The sequence below is a fragment of the Agelaius phoeniceus genome, chromosome Z (genome assembly GCF_051311805.1).
Source record: "Agelaius phoeniceus isolate bAgePho1 chromosome Z, bAgePho1.hap1, whole genome shotgun sequence".
In the NCBI taxonomy this organism is placed as follows: Eukaryota; Metazoa; Chordata; class Aves; order Passeriformes; family Icteridae; genus Agelaius; species Agelaius phoeniceus.
In genome coordinates this window covers 21497768-21515720 of record NC_135303.1, presented here as the reverse complement: position 1 = coordinate 21515720, position 17953 = coordinate 21497768, and the positions used below count along the sequence as shown (strand labels likewise).

Sequence of the window (17953 nt, the reverse complement as noted above, 5' to 3'; positions counted from 1 at the left end):
AAAGTACCCCATGTGTATTCCATATGTTATTTTGGGGTTTGTGTGTTTAAGCCAGGGACACAGGGAAAACCAGAATCTTATAGAGACTGTGCCTTTGGGTGTCAGTCATCATGTCGACATGATGTGTCGGTAATGCAATTGCTCATAAAAAGCATGATTACAAATAAAGCATTATTAAACATTATTCATTTACTTCTATGATTGGTTATTTTTCCCAGACATAAACAAAAAACACCACATATAAAATCAGAGAATACAAGTGGATGTGAAGGGGTTCTGTACCAAAAAGGAGATGAGTGCCAGAAAAAGATTTGGTTTTTCCCAGCATTAGTACTTGCCAGAGTGTACAGAGGGTGAAGAGGATGCTCAATGTGAATGTAGTACTGAGGTTCTCTGAACTGGTTTTTTTTTTTTTTTTTTTGTTTAATTAATTGGAATCCAATAATTCAGGCAAAAGAATGCCATTTCTGAGTAAACTTACAAAATATATTTTATTTAAACCTATATATATAACAAGGGAGAAAGCCTCATTCATATATTCACCCCCTGCTCCCACTGAAGAGTGAAATTACATCCCTTTTTCCCCAGGCAAGAGGAATATGGGAGCATAGAATATTCTCTACCATCACCTGCAAGGCCTCAGTGGCAGAAACTGTAAGCAGACCATCAACACAATCTCTGACCGTCAACACGTACAGAGAAGGTGGATAGCAGACAGCTCCTGCAGGAAGTGGAAGACTTTGGCTGATGGTTATCAGAAAAGTCCTTGCTAACTCATGCTCAGTTTTGGATTCACAGCTATGAACTATCACCAACTCTTCCACTTTCCTTTCATTTCTATATATTCCTATTATCCGCCATTTTTTGGCCATCTAAATGTTGAAGTGGTACTTCTAGGAAACAGAATATTTCCCTGTCTTGACAGACAATGCCTAGGTCATAACATCATAGGATCATAGAATGGATTGGTTGGAAGGGACTCTAAAGATCATTTTATTCCAACCCCAGCCATCATAGGGATACCTTTTACTAGACCAGCTTGCTCAGAGCTCCACCCAGACTGATCTCCAACACTTCCAGAGATGGGGCACCCACAGCTTCTCTGGGCAACCAGCTCCAGTGCAATACTACTTACATATAATAAGAGATAATAGATATAGTCATGTGCTGTACTCTTCCATTTTGTTTTTCTGATAGGGAAAAGGTTTGTTGCTGGGGTTTTTGGCAGCCTTCCAAAATCAGAAATCTGGGTTGGTTTAAGAATTTCCATGATGCTGGAAAGCTTTGGCTGACATGCTTCTCAGAAATTGTGTAGCAACCCACATCTCAATGTGGGACAATCTGAAGATAAACTCCTTTACAACAGCTATTTCAGATGCATTAATCAGTTAGTGTATAGATCTGTACCATTCAAGAACAAGTAACCCAAATTTTGTGTATTACTCACATATCAAAATGCAAAAGTGGGTGATCTGCTGATCTGAAATTATTTTACAGAGCACAATTTTAATTATCTAATAAACTTCAGAAAGATGTGAGTTCCTTGGCAACATTTTTGCAAATAGAAACAGAAATAAGGCCTAGATTTTCAACTCCAGTGGGACTCCAAACTAAGAACTCGAAAACTAAGGTCCTATATTCACATGTTGGTATCTGTTTTTTAAAAAAATTTCAGTTTGCTGTGCACCTAGTATCTCACTTTGATTTGCATTCCAGAAAATCAAGGTCAAAACTAAGCCTGACTTTCTTTCATCTTTTGCGGACTATTTATTACAAGAGATGCACCATTGCCTCTTGAGGTATTAGCCCTCTGTAGGACAAATTTTCATAATTTAAATCTGCTTTTTAGTCCTCTTGACATAATTTTGATATATATACACACACAGAGACATATATATATAAATATATCTCTATATATATATGTAGCTAATAAGCAATTACCTGTCAGTTACTTTGAAGTTGACTGCACTAGGTGGAAACCACATCATTACAATATTTTGGAAGAGTTGTAATAAAAGCTGAAGAAAAAGTGGTTTGAATTTCTAAGTGCTACTGACTTTTGGTGTGTAGGTGAAACTTTATTTGCAGTTGCTGTCCTGCCTGGGCTCTCTCTGAGATGTGTTGGTGAGGAGGAAGTTTAGATGCATGTATTTTCAGTTACTGCCTGAGAGGAGGGAAAAGGAAGGAGAAGTTGTATGTAACACTTCAAGGCTTAAATTAATGTAAAATAAATCAAACCTGGGATGGTGTTTTAGAAGAGAAACCTGTCAGTAACAGAGAGGAGATATTGGACCTGGAAACATATTTGTCTTTTTTAAATGCTCACTTTCAAGTATGTCTGGTTTCCAGCCCAGTTTGCATCAGAAGGGATCAATTTTTTCCCCATTTTCCTGTTCTACTTTTGTGCTGGTATTGTCTGAATCCCAGAGTGAACAGTAATACATCATCCTGCTTCAACATCTGCTAGAGCCCCCTCTCTTTCTAATCTGCCCAGATCCCCAAAGCATTTCCCACCTGCTATAGCACCAAATGCTCATTATAGCACAGAGCTACACCCTTCACTGTCCTTTTCCCCTTACTCTCAAGGTTAACATGGCACAATGACTATTATGAAATGGGGGCTTTAATAATATAAAGGCAGTCCAAACTAAAGAAGGGGGAGGGGTGAAGAAAGGGAGCTGGGAGGAATTGGGTAGCATGCCAGCTTTTGCTGGCAGCAAAGATCTGCAAGAAAGCTGTGGCCAACTTTCCAGTCGAAACATGACTCACTGCTCAGAGATGCACCCAAAATAAATAGCTTCCCTGTTCTGCTCCCAGCAGAAGCAGGAACCTCACCCTCCTGTGGTTTTATGTCAGGGTACTGTGGGGACCACTCCAAGCTGCTTGGTGGAGCAGCACAGATAAAAATGGCAATTTTAAAGGCTATAGTGCCTCTGGGGTTTTGTTTACCTCTTGGCAAAGTGAAAATCATAAGGAATTAGAAGACTTTTCTCTTCTCATTTCCCACCCCCCCACCCCCCACAAACAATCAACCTGTCTGTTCTGCTTGGATCATCAGATCCATTGCAAGTGTTGTACCTGGCACAGATGCATGTGGGTTGTGGGAGGAGATGCAAGTGAGCAGCAAGGCAGAGGGCCAGGCTCACATGCATTCCTATGAACAGGGCTTGATTCTGTGGTGCAAAATGACTGTTGTATTGGAGGATAGGGACTCAGCGTGAACGCTGCATTCCCTTGATTTGCTTGTGTTCTGTCTTAAGATAACTTCAGTGATGTGGCATGTTGGAAGGTCTGGATAGTTTTGACCTTAAATAAATGAAGAGGAACCTTCTTTGGTGGTATCTTTTGGCCCTTGCATTCCAAGGAGTGAATTGGACTGCATCCTACCATAAGGATTTCAGATAGAATTTGTGAAGTCTGAGGTGACTGCACATCTCTGCATTCATCTCTAAGGCACAATCTTAGCTTCCATTCGCATAATGCACATTATGCATTTCCATTTCTTAATAGATAACTCTACTGGCCTTCCCTCATTCTCTAAACCACGTAGCATTCTATAACATGTCAAGCAGAGCAAGACTTTGGAAGCAGCACACACAGCACTGAGAAGCTGGGTTATGTTTTCTCATGTGCAGTGGCAGAAAGAGGGGCTTGGAAAGGATAGGAAGAAGAGGATGGCTTGTGTTAGTGATAGCTGTTGCTGTCATATGTTATTGCTGTCAGATGGCAGCTTTCCTGGTCTCTGGGTAGATGGAAACATGCTATGTATCTTCTTTGCAACTGAGCTTTTGAGTCCATGGTTCTTTTAACAAGCCACTGAAGGTAACAACTTGTTGGAATTAAGAACTTCATTTATTCACTTGCTTGCTCATTCAAACTGAACTGTTTCTTCCACAAATGACTTAAAAATCCATTTTTAGCTGGACCTTATGTAAGCAAAGCTGCACTGAATGCAAATACACAGAAAAAAAATCACACAGGAAGAGGGCAGAACACATTGAGTGAAATAGATTTTTTTCAAAGAAATGTCAACAACTTATGCTCTCAGCTTACTGCATTGAAATTCATCAAAAGTGGTCTTATAGTTATCTGAAAACAGCACCTGAGCAGTGTTCTTCTAATGAAACTTAGAGCAGGCTAGCTACATACTTAGCTGAAAATATATTATCCAGCTAGAGCAGTTAAGCCTCTGAGTCTCATATCCAGATATCTAATGATAAGCTTTTAAATAAAAACTACGACAAAGAGAGCAAGAACAAATGAGGACTTGGCCCCAGACTGTAAAAGTGAAATACAGTCTTGATTATATTTCTGCTGATGCCAGCTGTGGTTGAGACCAAGGGCCCAAGATCATGGTATCTGTATTAGCCAAGTCATGACTGTGATTCAACTCCTCCTAGAGGAGGATGGACTTTTAATTCAGTATTTGTGTGGATGAAATTGTTTTGTGGGACATCTTATTTTAGAACAGGGACAGGATAAAGGACAAAAAGTACATATCTTCTCTCTCTCTTTATGCATTTATATAGACATATACATGAAGGTTAGAGCTTATGACTACAAGTCAAAAAGCAAAACAGGAGGGGAAAAAACCCCCAAAGCACTATTAAAAAAAACCTCACACAAATTGGTCTGATGACCGTTGTGGGTGGCTATGCTTCAGAGATCCCATAAACCCCCTTCAGCTGCATGAGGTTTTGGTGAAGTTGGGTGTGGGTGATGGCATATTTCCATATGTACTTCCTTTCAGTTAGAGTCTTCTGGTGAGACTTCCTTTATACTGCAAAGACCACCCTTTCCACTTTCCACCCACAGACTTGTTTCCCGGCGTGAGTAGGATGAGTGGATTGCAGTCGGCATTTTGTCACACCCTCAACACCTGCAAAAGATAAGACCATTGCATCAGGCATGATGGCACACACAGAGGACACTGATCATTGCTGACACTGACACTGATACATCATGAAGGTAAAAGCTACCAGTGCCTAACAAACAAAAGCTTGAAAACCCACTTTTCATAACAAGCAATGTGAGATGCTCAAATTGTAGGTGCATATGTTTATGTTAAGGTTTGCAGTAATTATTGAACATTTCAGCATGCATTAAAGTACAAAACAGAGAATGTTTAGAAAGAGCAAGCCCTGGAAAATAACTAGCTGGCATTTAAGCACATGTTTTTTCACACACCTGGATCAAAAAAACGAGGAAGATAAAAAATCCTACCCATTAATCACGTGAGAGGAACAAGAAAAGAGGAGGTAGAAAGTCAAAGCAACAACCTGGTAAAAGTCTGCTTGCCTTGCTGGCCTTACCACCTCAGAGGCTGACTCAGAGATGCAGATCTTGAATCCCTTCAATGCTGCAAGAATTTAGATATATTTCTGTAATATAGATATATTACAAAATTCGTAACTTTGTCTCTTTTCTAAAACAAACAAAAAACAAACAAATGTACTTTAAATAACATTAACAGTACAACAAAAATGAAACAGCTCAAGAAATGCAAAATTATGTTAATAGAAGACCTGACACTAAATGCCCTTTAATCACCATCTGGCCTCCTCCATCTATCAAAGCTAGGAGTTAAGGTTAGGGTCACCCTCCACTTTGAGAGTCTGGTTTTTAAACTTCCTTCTGTTTCTACCATATCTTCATGTCTCTGAAACACGTTGGGGCAAAGATTTGCCCCAAAACTGAAGGGTACAGACCACACCCTGAGTGACTGAGACACCCCAGTCCAATGGTATGTGCAGGTACACCAGTAAGTGCGTGCATCCATACCAATATGTGTGTGCACTTCCTTTTATTTCTGCAGGAACAGTATCAGCCCTTAAGTTTGAATTAGATCAATTGAGCCATGGGATCAGTACTCAGAAATCTCTCTGTACCTCTGGGAGATCATACTTCACATTTAATTACACATGCATGTACATGCATTCATCCAAGTGTCATAAAAAGCACAGTGTTTAAAATACTGAATGATTATCAAAAAAGGTGCTGGAATAATTTAGGCATCTTATGAACATTGAATTCAATCAATGCAGATATATATAGGCATGCTATGGAACTGACTTAATGTCACGGACACTTTTTTTCACGTGACTTCCACCTCACTTACTAAATCAGAGGAAGGATGCTTATTTAACAATGAGCCTCTTGATGTTTAGCTTATCCCTTAATCTATGTGTCCTTATGCTCCCTGACTTCCCACAATTCAGAATTGTGCTTTCTGCAATGCATACTTTCTAGCTGAGCTGTGCCACCATTGAAAAAAAGCTCCTACACATGGCAGTTGCCCGAAATTTGTTGTAGTGGTGCAGATTCTATCCCAGACTTACTCCTCCATCTCTGAGCTATCACAGTCCAGCGCCTTCCCACTTTCCTTTCCCAAATGCTTTTATTTCATCACCCAGTCAGTCACAATTTCCACTGCGGAAGCCCAACCGCTCTTCTTCTCACCACCATCTGGTCATACACTAAAGCAAAAGCTTCTAAAATTCCACTCCATAAATCTTGCTATACTCTTATTACTTACTGGAAATATGAGCAGCCTCATTATCTGTCCTCACAGATCTTTATAATGTGCTAATTCTACCAAGTCTACTTTTAGACACAGAGCTAGAACCCTAAAAGAAACACCTTGCAGCCTTGTTCATTGCTACTTTGGGACAACCTTACAGCATTTTCCCCAACTCTGTTGTAGTGGTTTTGGTTCACCAGTTTGAGATTTCCCAGCCAATGCACCAATTAGTGTGGTGGGTTCAGAGCTGGCCAATCACCAATGCACTCACTAGAACGTACTTACTTATTTCTTGCTGTGATATAGGATTAAGGGAAAGGCAAAGCAGGCTCACAATTTTAAAATGGTATAAAGAAAAATTTATTAACAGTAACTAAAAGAAAGAGTAAAAAGAATCAGAAAAAACCCTTCAGGACACACTCCCCCTACAACCTTTTCTTTCTCAATGACAATGTAAAGAAACAAAACCTAACATTTCAGTCAGTTTACCACCTCTAGAACATTCTTTCTTCAGTTCACTTAAGGAGAGAAGTCCTTCTTGTTAATGTTATGGAGACTTCTCTACAATAAAACAGTTCTCTCATGGGTCTCAATTTCTTCAAGAATAGCAGCCACCTGGGGAAATCTGCAATTGTGAAATCCCTCCCATTTTCCACATGCTGTTCCCACAGCTGTGTTTATGGACTACGTCAACTTATGGGATACTGTTAAAGATGAGCTGTTCAAAGGCAAAGGTTCTCATAATCTATCTCTGAAATTATCTTCCTCTCTAGGAATAGAGGTCTTCAGGTCTTCTTGCTGGCACAGGAACTTCATCATTCTTCTCACCTTCTCTATTCAAACTTCTCACAGGATCACAGCTACTTTAACATCTCTTTACTTTAGCTTGGAGGCCTTTGCTCGATATCTACAATTTTAACACTTTTATTTCCCCATACCTTCATGCGTTATAGGGAAAAAGGGTCTTTCTCTATAGCTTTACAAGAGGACTTCAGCCCCAAGATCAAGGCATCTCCTCATCCCTCCATCTAGGATTTGGTCACTTACCTTGGTGTCTTCATGTTGTTCCTTTACATTGCCTGCATTTTGTTCTTTTCTCTCACTCGTGGGAGGATTGAAGCACTGACAGAGTTTATATCTCGCCCACGGCCTGCAGGGGGTCACCTGGCTCCGGCCAGGCTCAGCAGCTTGCTGCCGGAGCTGGGGCTGGGGGGGCCGATAGCTTCTCCTCCTCCTGCCCGGTGGTTGTGAAAAAATCTCAGTGGTGGTAGGTAGGATCTTGGCTGAGCTGGCCTGGCCCCGGGTTGCTCCTGGGGACCGGTGGACCCAGCTCGGCCTCAGGCTAGTGGCAGGGCAGGGCTTAGTAGCAGCAAGATGTTAGAAATCACAGCCATAGCCCAGCCTGGCCTCGGCCCGCAGCCTCTCCTCTCACTGCCCAGCAGCAGGAAGGGAGTCCGGGCCTGCGGCAGGGGCCCGGCCTTGCCCCTGTTGCCTCTTTGGCGACCCAATAAGAAAGCGAACGTTCCCAGGTTTCTTTCATCTTTAACATGTGTTTTTCACAGAGGCATTTAGAGCTTTCCAGTGGTTCAGATTGTCAATCACACAGATGCTTTGCATCACTTCCATGAATGCCTCCCATGCAAAATCACCACATTCCACGTCACATCTGCAAAATACATGTCAAAAATTATTATCAAAACTACATTCCATATACAGCCTCTACATAAAACAATAAAAACTACTAAAATTACAACAGAAATTACACCATAATTACAACAGAAACTTTTCACTATCATTCTGCTTAATCTTATGTTGTAATACATACCTTGCCATTCATTTCTCGCAATAAATCCCTGTCTTACAGCATTCATCCATTGCCTGCATTCTCCACCCGAATGATGTGGTTGTTTCAGTTCGAAACTGAGCAGAAAAAAAAATTTTGTGTAGTGGTTTTGGTTCGCCAATTTGATATTTCCCAGCCAATGCACCCCTTAGTGTAGTGGGTGCAGTGCTGGCCAGTCACCAGTGCACTCACTAAAATATACTTGTCCTGGTGTGTCCTGGTGTAGGGCAAATTTGGGAGAAAACCTCCAAAGGGGTTTCCTCTGGAAAGCAAATTCACGGGGCCCCTCCCCCAACTGGTTCAGGAAAAAGATTTCGTTGGAGAAAAGTGGAAAAAACTGTTTATTTAACAGGCAAAGTATTCAACAGCTCAAAAATTGAACGTTATTAAACAATAAAACCTCTTGCTTCTCCAAAAGAGATGACAAACTCAGAAAGTCCCCTTTGTGGGATTTAGCTTGGCTCACTGGTCTGTTATCAGCCCCTCCTGTGCTGGAAATACCACAGCCCAGACCCTGCCCAGTGGGCCACAGGTGTGAGCTGCCAATGCTTTTCTGGGTGTTCAGTCCAGAACATGTTTAAACAGGTCCAAAGAAAAAGAAAAACCACCATCTAGGGAACTTCTCTGCCTCAGCTAGCTAAAAACTAACTAAAAGCAAAGGAGAGCTGTGTCCCACTGTCTGTCTATACTGCAGACAGCACAGTCCAGGAGCAGGAATGTGGAGGAATGAGTGCAGTGTCTGAAAACAAACTGCACGCTTCTTCTCTCCCCCCCCCCCCCCGCCCCCAACCGTCATTCTCAGAACCAGTCTTAAAGATGCAAAACTAATTTCCGGGCTAAACAGATGAATGGGGGTATGAGCATCATAAAGTCACCCTAAGACATCTGTAGATGGGGTATGTTCTCAAATGTTCCGGTAGAGTGTCAGTTGTATTGACATCAGTCCAGGTAATAACAGAACTGCCCATACAGGTAAGGCTTGCACTGTCCAAGCAAAGTTAAAGAAACATACTCTTTTTATAAAAAAAACCATATAATATTTATCTTTTTCAGTTCTGTGGGATTTTTGTCAGACTCACAGCCAGGCGTTTTGGCACTCTGTTGTTGGAAATTTCCCAAACACATGTAAGAAAAACAAAGTCAGTTTAATACAATTATCAGCTTTTTCTCAGTCTGTGTTGAGTCTGTGTTTGTCTAATGTCCATGTAGATATTTTCTGCTTATTAAAGTCAATAAATCTGCTACTTTGAAGATACAGGCACACTTCTTGTGACGCTACTGTATATTGCTCTCTAACACTCCATCTTGTCCACCGTGTTCAACAGCAGAGAGCAAATAAAATTGATAGCATACCAAACCATTTCAAAAGACATATTCTGAGGAAAAATCCAGGGGAGCTATGTGTCCTCCTATTTTCTACCACTATAAAGCATGTATCTAGGAACATTATTGGACTATCTTCTTAGGAAGAAATAGTCTCCTCACAAGCAGATTCAGCAGTACTTGCATATTCCTGACTTTGCAGAAGATTAATTTAGACTTCTTAGGTAGAGCATTTATTCTTGTAATTTTATGTTAGTTATTTAAAATTGTCAGTTCGCTGTTTATCTTTGGATTTGACAATGCCTTCATCTTTATTACTTCTTTCACCTGTAACTAAGTTGTCACTTAAGTATGTCACACTTGTATATTTTATTTTACTGACTATGACAAATTGTTGTTTTACTTTGAGCACATCACTAATCTAACAACATTCACTTTTCTTGGAACATACCTCCTCACTCTTATGGGTGTCTGTGGTCCAAATAGGTTTCTTTCTCTTTGTATCCATGCTGGGAGAGCTAAGACATGCTAAGATTTGCTTCTGGATACAAGTCCTGTGGTATCAATAATGTAATGGAAATGACACAAATGGTCACTTTGCTTTCAAGTTTACTAAGATAAACAGGTTCTGTGTTGCATGCATGTAGAATGCATGTTCTCTGCATTCTAGCCCAGTTCCCATTTTTAACTAGAGAAGTACTTGGATATGTTGAAAACACAGAGAGATCAGCTTTTCAACTTTGGAGAGAATTATCCTGCTTTCTATTTAACATACTCTGTTAACATACTGTACTTCTCTCTGACTTATTTTTGCCCTCTCTTCCCCTCTGGCTTTCAGCTTGCCCTTTTCCTTCCTTTGATTTTGTTCTCAACCCTTTTTCCTTTCTCTTCCTTGTGAATGCAGACCTGGCTTTCCCCCCCTTCTTAGCTTAAGGCTTAAGTCTTTTCTTCCCTTTGGCACTTGGTTTAACCTTCTGTTTCTCTCCTTTTTTTTTATAATTGACTTTCGCTCCCTGACTTCGCACACATAATTCATTTTCTCCTGGAGGTGGTAGGAGTGGTGGGGTCAGGGTGTTCAAATACCTGCCTTTCTTGAAGAGAAGGGCCATCATCTCCTGTATCACCATGTCTGCCAGATACTCTCTGCAACTCTGGTAACAGACCTTCCTAGCCACGCTTTCTCACTGACCTGTCTTGCATCTTTATAAGCAGTTATAGAGCCTTGACTGCAGCATCTCCTCAGGAAGCACAAAGAGGGTATAGGTCTTTCCCTAGATGCTGATCCTCCCTCATACAGGTTATTTGTGCATTTTGGTCAAGCTTGTTAAGCATCCACTTTCTTTAACAATTGTATTGTTAAAGCCCTCTTGATATGTTAAGTCATCTCTATTTCACAGCCTGCAATATATACCTCAGGGTATTTACTCAAAACCTCTTCTCCTACTAACAAACACAATGGCTGCCCACAAAAAAAGAAAAAAAGATATTTCTTGTATCCAAGGAAAGAAGTAGCATTTCAGAGTGATTGTTGAAAATACTAAAGCCATTGCCCTTGAAAAATAGCATCTGTTCCTTTGCAAGTTTTTTTTTTAAAAAAAAAAACATATTTCTATTATCTCCATGACCTAAGAGCAGCTTTCTCACTTTCCCTCTGCTGTTGAGGAGGTGGTTGACATCCTCACCTCCTCAATGTATCTGCATTTCTGTCCTCAAGTCCTGCCAGCTTGATGTTTCCATTTGGCACTGGTTGCTTCCATTTCAGAGGTCTCATCCCTAACCATCCATTCAATGCCCATCCTCTAGAGGAAGAGTACCTTGTCAGCTCTGTTCAGAGACTTGGGTCTCTCTAATCTATTTTAATTTAATTCTTGGTGGTGTAGCATAGGCAGCTATGGGTCTTCTCCGTGATTTTTAGAAGGGGAAGTAACTTACTGGGCTATACAGAAAGTTTCACTTGGTCTTTTCTCACTTCTTCCTTTTCTCTTCCGTCTCCCCTGCAATAGATTCACTCAGCTGAATTTGTGTCTTATTCAAAGCACATTGACATGAAGCTGAGAGGAATATTTATTAAGGACAATGTAATCCTCAATACAGTATGGTGTACATGATAAAGGAAGTCGAAATAATATAGAAAATCCATATTTTATCAAGGGCTCTGATTCTGACTTCTGACTCAATAGAAGTTGTGAATACCAATGTCCAGTAGAGAGCAATGGTCAGACATGGAGCAATGGTCAGACATGGAGCCATGGCTGTGTTGAAGAGAAGTTGCACTTAAAAAGAAGGAAAAAAAAAAGATAAAGAAAAAAAAGTCTGGCTGGAAATACAATGTACAAAGCAATGGAAAAACACACACTAGTCTGTGAGAACTAATGCTATGCAAATTAATTCAATTCAGCATTAACTTCATGCAGATCCATCTGCATAGCACGTTGCAGGATCTTTAGAGGTGCTGTAGCCATTCCAGATTGCTGAACAAGACCCCGCTACTTTAGAAATGTTGACCAAAGTCAGGATTTCAAAATTCTGGTGTTGCTGGTTTTGATGATGTCCTTGTGCTACTCCTGTTCCTGCAGTTGTGGAAGTTGCAGTGTCCTGCAAAGGTTCCAATTAGACTGTGTTTTCAATGAGCTTTTTCTGCATCTCTCCTGTAGATAGTTAATTTCTTGAGTTTAGTGTGTCTATAAAATTCTCTTTTACAGACACAAACTTCTTCCATGTGATTTTTGAGATCTGTGCCAAAATAGATTGTCAATGCAAACCTCAATCTATTATTCCCCTGAGTATATAAATTTTCACATGCAAATAAAGCTGCTTGTGTTCATTTAAAAATATACTTTATAATTATTTTTACTTTATTCCCCCCCCCCCCCCCCCCAAAATAGAAAGCAATCAAAATGAAAGCAGCCAGTCAGGAAAATGTTTAATTGAGTGTAATAGCAATTCTTACCAGTTTCAGAATAGAGTCTGCACAAAATCTTTTGAAACACCATCACTTTTACCAGATAGATTGACAATTGTCTCAATCTTCATTCACCTTATGTGCATGGCTGTCAGTATCTGAGAAGTATCAGTTTAGTGCAGTGGGAAGTAAGCAAGGAATTAATGCCAGAATTTTCAAGCTTAGGGAAAAATATGAGAAATAATATCACTTTGCATAAATGTCATTCACTCTGCTGTGCTGCCTAAATTCAGTATCTAAATAAGAAAGTAAAAAAAAGCTCCGATCGCTCATGAGACACAGATGAGTTCCCTTTCACAAAGGAGCCAGGCAGGGAAGGTCAATGTTCAGATTACTTCCTACATGGTGAGGCTGCCCTAAGTTATGCTTGCCAGAACAGGATTTCTACTTACCTAGGCAGGCTGAATGAACAAAGAAAGACAGACAGAATGGTTCTTTACCATCACCTGCCTCCACAAACAAAGAAGCTCTAAAGTCATCTCAAAAGATTTGCTGCAACTCTGCAGTGGTGGACAGAAAAAAATGGACTATCACCTTCCTGCTCAACCAGGCTGCTTCCATGCAAGACGTGGCTCAACTTCAGCTGTCTCCCATGGTCAGACACCCAAAAGCCCCAAAAGAAAATCTAGCAACTCTGAAAAACTGCAGTCAGACTACAGGCAATATCAGCCCATTAGAAGGCATCTCATCTTCATGCTTTGGAGTCATGCCAAAGCACATCAAGGTCCCTAAAGGGAACCCCTCCCTCCCTTACCCAACTGTAAATCAAGTACAATTCCTCTGCTATGAACCTTTCTTGCAAAGTTACATGAGTCATGTCCCACTTGTCTATTCAGCTTAATGTAGTCCAGGTATCTCACATGAGTTTTGCATGAGGAGAATGCTGCCTCTGATGCATCAACAATACTGACAGTAAACCCACAGGTCTCACTAAGGAAAAATGGCACAAAAATTAGCTGTGCAATTTCCAATGGAGAAAGTTTGTCAAGAATTTTTTATTGAGAGCAAAACTATCTACCAATGTGAGGCAACATATATGGATCCACATAAATGGGAAACTCTGAAAAGATGTGCTACATGCTGTTCCTTTCAAGACCTCTAAAATAACTTGGAAAATATCTTTAATTTTCAAAGGTAAGACAAACCAAATAGCTTAATGTATTTTCAGTATTACATCCAAGCTAGATAAAATTATCATGTAAAACATAACATCAATGCTGACTTGTAAAGGCTTTTAACCGTTTGGTTTTTTTTAATAATGACAAATTGCTAACTACCACTGTAGATGCTTTCGCTAATATTACCAAAATGTAAGCTACTTTTAGGAACCTCCTCTTGTGAATTATGTCTCTTTTGGGATGGAAGAGAGAAAAAAAAAAGGAAAAAAAGATAAATATTTTGAAATTTGGATTCAAAGTTTCCTCATGTAAGCTGCATGCAAAACATGATACAAGAGCTGCAGAAAACTACCTGAATTAAATCCCAGTCATACTGCACATCATATCTGATATTTTGCATTCTTTTTCTGGGAGAAGGGTGGTGGAATTAAGTCATTGCATATCATGGAGGCTCCGAAGCTGTGATTCCTTGCACCTGATGGCATTAAAGCAATGGGAAAAAAGAGCCCTGGTGAGCTTGAAGGAAATTTGTAAAATTTGCTTTTTCTGTTGAATAAAATCTATACTCTTGACTTTTTATGGTCTTGTTTTCACCTTAACTTGGACAGAGGCCTCTCTATAATAATTTTAATAACTGGATCATAAAACTTATTAAATTGAAAATAATTGAAAATATTCTTAATTTACATTTTGGGGTGCTCTAAAGCTTGGGATACCTTTATTTCTGAGTTACAACAAAGTCTGACAGAGATCAATTCTTTATGTTAAATTTAATACAACTCATTCTTAATTGGAGGTGTAATAAGACAAGTGCTGGAAGAACAAATATGTAACTATAGAAATACCGACTTTTGTCCTCTACCTCAAGTGAAATGCTTTCCAAGATGTGACTCCTCTCTGCACTTTGTCTCTTCTGGTCAGCTGCAGTTCACATAGATCTTCTCAGAGGTGTTGGTTACCCAGAGACGGTTCCAATTTATATCCACTGAAAGAGTGGAATGATGCATATTCCAGGTATCATCAAGTTAACAGTGTGAGAAAAAGAGAAAATGCGGTATTCATTACAGCTGGTATCTTTTTTATGAGGTACTCCATATAAATAAATATGGTGTTGAGCTCTCAGGCCTGAGGTCATGGCTGTTCCTGAACCAATGTGGTTTAGAGTATTTTAGCCTGTATTCATTACAAGGTACCAGTGTTCAGTTAAGAAACATTCTTGTGACAGAAGTGTGTGATTATGGCAAGACAGACTGACCACTGGGAAATTGCTGAGCTAACAGGGAGAGGAGCCAGGCTGAGCAAGGCCAGAGTCAAGTTTGCCGGCAGCCATCATACCAGGACATCTTGTAATGGCAGATCTGCAGCACTCTGTCTTGGAATGCTGCTCAAAGGGATGGTGTGTTTTCCTAAGGGAATGAGATCTTGTGTTTTCAGGGACTATTTATGAATCCTCTGCAATCCTATTTTTTTAAATCTTTGGCAGGCCTGTGTGGGGTGTCAGTGTGTGTAAATTGTCCTTTCTATCTTTCCACATCTCTGGGCTATTTCTTTTTCTTTCCATCTCTCTGCCTTTTTTTTTTTTTTTTACTCCACAGTAGATGTTTGAAAGCCTAACCACAATGTAAAACAAATAAAAATATGAAAAATCAAGTTCATATATTAATGGCCAACCAACTGCAATCTGAAAATCCTTTTCAGAGTGACCATTTTGTGAGGCAGATAGAAGCCAGATACCTTTAAAATAGTGACATTTTGGTCACAGTACACAGCCTGTTTGTCTATGGAGGGTTTTTTGTGCATCAAAAATGTTTTTCAGCCCCTTGTGAACATTATTCTCTGCACACAAATGCTCCCTTCCCGCTTCTCCCACTCCAGTTTCAAGCAGCCCATTTATTCAGGTTGAAAAAGGAGAGTACAAGAGTTGTTAAATAGGAAAAGCTTTTAGAGAGGATGTCAGATGATAACCATGACAGCATAAGGAGCAATAATGAAGAAAAAAGTCCAGGCCCTGGCAACCCAAGCTTCATCTCTCAAACCTGAAAATACATAAACTGAAGTGGACAGTGCTCTTCTGCAGGTACTTGGCCCCGAGACATTTATAGAGACATAGAGGCCTGTCTTTACACCAAAGTCTTGCAGTAGCAAAAAGTACTGTAGGTTGACTACAGGAAGCTTTGTAGAGATACAGAAGAGATACAAAGATTTCCCTGAAACTTTAGGCAAAATTCTTCTCCTAATTTGCTGTTCACATAGTAAATAAAGTATTTTATACACAATGCAGAAGTGCAAAATGGAGTAAAATCTGGCATATTTGTTTAAAAATTGTTTCTTCAAATAATAGGAAACTCCCCCCCATCCCTCCCCTGCATCGTTCCAAGTGTTCTGTTATAAAAAGTTGGGCTGCAGTAAGAGCCATATTTAATCTGACCACAAACTTCTTGTCCCCTATCCTTCTAGGGTGGTGTTTTCCTCAGCCCAATTATATTTTTAAAACACTTTTTTATAAACTTCCTTCATGGTATTAAACCAGTTCCTCCCTTGCTTAGATGACTCTCTTGAGCTTACCATCACCACATTTTGATGTTTTCTGAGTATAGTTAAAGCGGCTACTGATAACAAAATATGTAAAAGAGAATGAAAATGCTAAGGACAAGGCCATTATAAAAGCCTAATTCTCCATACCTCTAAGAAATCTGGCAAAATAATCTGTCTGAACAAGAATAGTGCAATAATAGGGACTTCCTGCTTACTGACTCACCTCAAGATGTGTTGCCTCTAATAAGACTATTACCTTACTTTGGGCTTGGTTTTGCATATGTAAATAAAACACACTACCTGAATATGCATTTTTGAGGCCCATATTGGTGTGGCATTTTGTGAGACAACTGTAAGGCACTGGAATTTATCGATAGTGTCCCAGCTGTGCTACTGCCATCTGGAAGATCTGGGGGAAATCAAGGTCAAAAATAAATAACTTTATGGACCCATTTGAAATCTACCAAGGGAAGCTGGCCTCACAGAGCTTCATTCATAAAGCTTGGAGAACAACACAAGGCTGTTAACAAAAGCAAGTTTTAGAAAGCTTTAAAAGTAAGCTTTTAGCAAGCTTAGACTATTGAACTAGGGTTGTGTAAAATTCATGCTGAATTTGATACATGTAAATTTATTCTTCATTTTCAGTGCACAGAGGGCTAAACACCCCACAAATGCAATTGAAACATCCTCATGTCACCTATTGTCACCCACGTCTTTAGTCTTCTTAGCATCCTCTTCAGAAATCTCCTCTGCCAAAAGCAGGTCCTCTGTCCTCCCCCACAAAGTTCTTCTTTTCATCTTCTTTTCCCCTTATGCTCTCCATGTATCAAAGAGTGTCTTCTGCTACCCAGTTAAAGGCTTTACAATCAGAAGATTTTCAGAATCCCAAAGTTTGCTGAGGCACAGTTCTTGAAAAAGCTTTAGTTGTTTTACTTTTATCCAAATTAACCAACTTTAAAGGGTACTTTATTATGTGTTTCGGTACTTAAGTGATCCAGGTTTTGGTGCATAGCTCCTAAATGGCATTAACAGCACCTAGACAACTAATTCTTATTTTTACATTGCAGGGGTACATAGAGGTAATCCCAATGGACTACAAAGACTCCTCCAATTCATAACAATTACCATCTTATTCTGAAATTTCTAAGTTAGATTTTTTTTAATGCTGCTGCCATGAAAACTATTCTGAGCTTTATTTTAAATAGGAAGGTTTTTAATAGTGGAATTCTTAGTTATTTAAATTGGAAGTCACAATCTCTATTTTTCACAACAGATGCTCTGTGAATTGTATGAACTTGTGAAATTTCAGAGCTTCTCTGTAGAATTCAGAAGCACAGTTAAAACTTGTAAAGTTTAACGTGATAAAAGTGAAAATATCCCTGGGTCCTGACAGCTATTTTTTCTAAACTTTACTTATGTAAAAAATGCCAGGCATTTCTTTTTCCAAGCACTTTAAAAGCTATGAGGTTTTGTTAGTAGGGTAAACATAAGCCATTTATGTTATATAAAGAATGTAACCTAAAGATGGCACTTTAAAGCCCTGCACAAAACAAAAAGTTCAATAAAAATTAGAATTACCTGCACAAGGACATTGCCATTGATAAAAGTCCTTTAGGAACAACGGTTTATAATGCAAGGATCCCAACAGTTGC

The 17953-nt window shown here is 39.6% G+C and overlaps 1 long non-coding RNA gene across 1 annotated transcript in view; it reads right to left on the bottom strand.

The window, feature by feature from the left end:
- Window positions 1–5152: 5152 nt before the first annotated feature.
- The window catches only part of LOC129133123 (uncharacterized), an 84640-nt gene continuing 71839 nt past the window's right edge, over window positions 5153–17953 (bottom strand). Inside the window, exons 2-3 of the long non-coding RNA XR_008535920.2 lie at window positions 7568–8186; window positions 5153–5359 (exon numbers count right to left, since the gene is read on the bottom strand). This is a non-coding gene — a long non-coding RNA (uncharacterized LOC129133123). The remainder of the gene's footprint in view (window positions 5360–7567; window positions 8187–17953) is intronic.